Raw genomic sequence first — 3,068 nt, 5'->3', positions numbered from 1 at the left:
TCATAAAGCAAGTCAAAAGTATATGTACTTCCTACAACATGGTTAGTGCATTCTGGCTCTAAAAAATCAACATCAAGAGGTACAACACCCAGAAAATCAGAACCAAACTCAAATTCAAATTTACTCTTAGCATAAAAATCAAATACAGGATCAAATTCAAACTCATTCAGATTTAATGCATGAGGAATGACAAGTATGCAGATCAGATAAAAATGGATGTTTCCTACCATGAAGAGAATCAAAATCAAACATATAATCATCAACAATCAGATCAAGTATCTCATCACGAAAAATAGAATGATCCTCAGATGGATGTTTCATGGCATCAAGAATGTTAAAATGAACAACAATATCACCAAATTCCATAGACAATGTGCCAGCATAAACATCTATCTTGGTTCAGGCTGTTTTCATAAATGGCATGCCTAAAATAATTGGAACTGAACCATGGGAAAATCCCTATTCCATATCAAGAACATAAAAATCAGCAGGAAAAATAAGTTCACCAACCCAAACCAACACATCCTCTATGAAACCTGCTGGGTAAGCAACACTTCTATTTGCCAAATGAATCACCACATCCGTAGGTTGCAAAGGTCCAAGAGATAAAGAATTGAAAATGGACAGAGGCATGACACTAACTGATGCTCCTAGATCTAGCATGGCATTCTCAAATTTGTTGTTCCCAATAATGCAAGGTATACAAAAAGTACTTGGGTCCTTACATTTCTCAGGAATGTGAGTAATAGATTTACCTATCAATGCTGACACATTTCTGCCCATGCTAATCCTTTCATTGCCTTTGAGCCTCCTTTAGTGGGTACACAACTCCTTTAGAAACTTGGCATATCTTGGAATTTGCTTGATGGCATCTAGCAGAGGTATGTTCACCTCTACTTTCCTGAAGGTCTCCAAGATCTCCTTATCCACTTCTTCCATCTTTTTGTTTGGAATTGCTCTAGGTGGAAATTGAAGAGGGATAAGAGCCTGCTGCAAGTCAGAACTATTAGAAGAAGGTCCACCTGCATGAAAATTTTTGTTAGCTCCCTCATGATCATAAAGCTTTCTCTTTTGTGTAGCTAGCTCATCCTCTTTTTCAGGTGTGGAATGAAGCTTGATAGGTTCAGGTGCAGGTGTTGCTATTGGTGGAGGGACTTCAATTTGCTTGCCAGACCTCAAGGTGATAGCACTCACATTTTTCGAATTCTGCGCATTTTGTGAAGGCAATTTGTCAGAATTTTTGGACTGAGCTTGGTTCAACTGAGTAGCCATCTGCCCCATCTAATTTGTCATACTCTGAATGGAGGCTCTTGTCTCTTGCTGAAATTGCATATTCTGGATGGTCATTTGCCTCACTAACTCCTCTAAGGAAGGTTGAGAAGGGGCCTCAGTTGCTTGTTGTCTTTGTTGTTGCTGCTGCATTGGAGGAGGAACATATGACCTGCTTGGACTAGCAGCATTCTGGAAGGGAGGGACAGGCTGTTGTTGCTGCTATGGAGGATTTGCCCATCTCAGATTTGGATGATTCCTCCAACCTAGATTGTATCTATTTCTTGAAAGATCATAATTATTCTGCTGTTGTTGGTTTTGCTGTTGAGGGGTCTATTATAAATGTTTGCAGCATAGGCTTCAGGTTGCTCATTGACTCCAGATTGTTGCAAAGAAGGACATAGATCTGTATGGTCAGCAGTAGAAGAACATAGACCATAGACTCTTGCAACAGTAACAGGTGCAGATGCAGATTTCTGATTTATGGCAAGCTGAGTTACTAGGTTGACCAAGTTGAATTTGGTTGCCAGACCTCAAGGTGATGACACTCACATTTTTTAGATTCTGCACAGTTTGTGAAGGCAATTTGTTAGAATTTTGGGACTGAGCTTGGTTCAACTGAATAGCCATCTGCCCCATCTGATTTTTCAGACTCTGAATGGAGGCTCTTGTCTCTTGCTGAAATTGCATATTCTGGATCATCATTTTCCTCACTAACTCTTCTAAGGAAGGTTGAGGAGGAGCCTCAGTTGCTTGTTGTCTTTGTTGTGACTAATGCTATTGCTACTGCTGTATTGGAGGAGGAACATAAGGCTTGCTTGGACCAGCAACATTCTAGAAAAGAGGGATAGGCTGTTGTTGTTGTGGAGGACTTGCCCATCTCAGATTTGGATGATTTCTCCAACCTGGATTGTATCTGTTGCTTAAAAGGTCATAATTATTCTGTTGTTGTTGGTTTTGCTACTGAGGGGGTCTATTATAAATGTTTGCAGCATAAGCTTCAGGTTGCTCACTGACTCCAGATTACTGCAAAGAAGGACAGAGATCTGTATGGTGATCTGCAGAGGAACATAGACCACAGACTCTTGCAATAGGTGCAGATTTTTTATTCATGGCAAGCTGAGTTACTAGGTTGACCAAGGCATCAAGTTTTCCCTTAAGCTTTTTATTTTCAGCAAATGAAGATGAATCCGTGGCCACATCATGGACTCCTCTAAGGACAATAGCATCATTTCTTGCAATGAATTGTTGGGAGTTGGAAGCCATTTTCTCAATCAGATTCCTAGCCTCAACAGGAGTCATATCACCAAGAGCTCCACCATTGGCAGCATCAATCATACTCCTCTCCATGTTGCTAAGTCCCTTATAGAAATATTGCAGAAGGAGTTGCTCAGAAATCTGGTGGTGAGGACAACTTGCACACAATTTCTTGAATCTTTCCCAGTACTCATACAAGCTCTCTCCACTAAGTTGCCTGATGCCTGAAATGTCTTTTCTGATGGCAGTGGTCCTAGATGCAAGGAAGAATTTCTCTAAGAACACCCTCTTAAGGTCATCCTAGCTGGTAATGGACCTGGGAGCAAGGTAGTACATCCAATCTTTCGCCACTCCCTCTAGAGAATGAAGAAAAGCCTTTAGAAAGATATGATCTTCCTGGAGATCAGGGGGTTTCATGGTGGAACAGACAATATGGAACTCCTTACGATGCTTATGAGGATCTTCACCTGCAAGACCATGAAACTTGGGCTGCAAATGTATTAGTCCAGTCTTGAGAACATATGGAACATCCTTATCAGGAT

General features: G+C 40.8%; 1 non-coding gene across 1 annotated transcript; it reads left to right on the top strand.

Annotated features, from left to right (window-relative positions):
- The first annotated feature begins 2,665 nt into the window (after window positions 1–2,665).
- Window positions 2,666–2,772, top strand: LOC113000573 (small nucleolar RNA R71). The gene has a single exon (XR_003265906.1). It is a non-coding gene; the product is annotated as a small nucleolar RNA R71 (small nucleolar RNA).
- The last annotated feature ends 296 nt before the right edge of the window (window positions 2,773–3,068 follow it).

Source organism: Glycine max, chromosome 19 (genome assembly GCF_000004515.6).
Source record: "Glycine max cultivar Williams 82 chromosome 19, Glycine_max_v4.0, whole genome shotgun sequence".
Lineage (NCBI taxonomy): Eukaryota > Viridiplantae > Streptophyta > Magnoliopsida > Fabales > Fabaceae > Glycine > Glycine max.
This window is presented reverse-complemented; position numbering and strand designations above follow the sequence as displayed.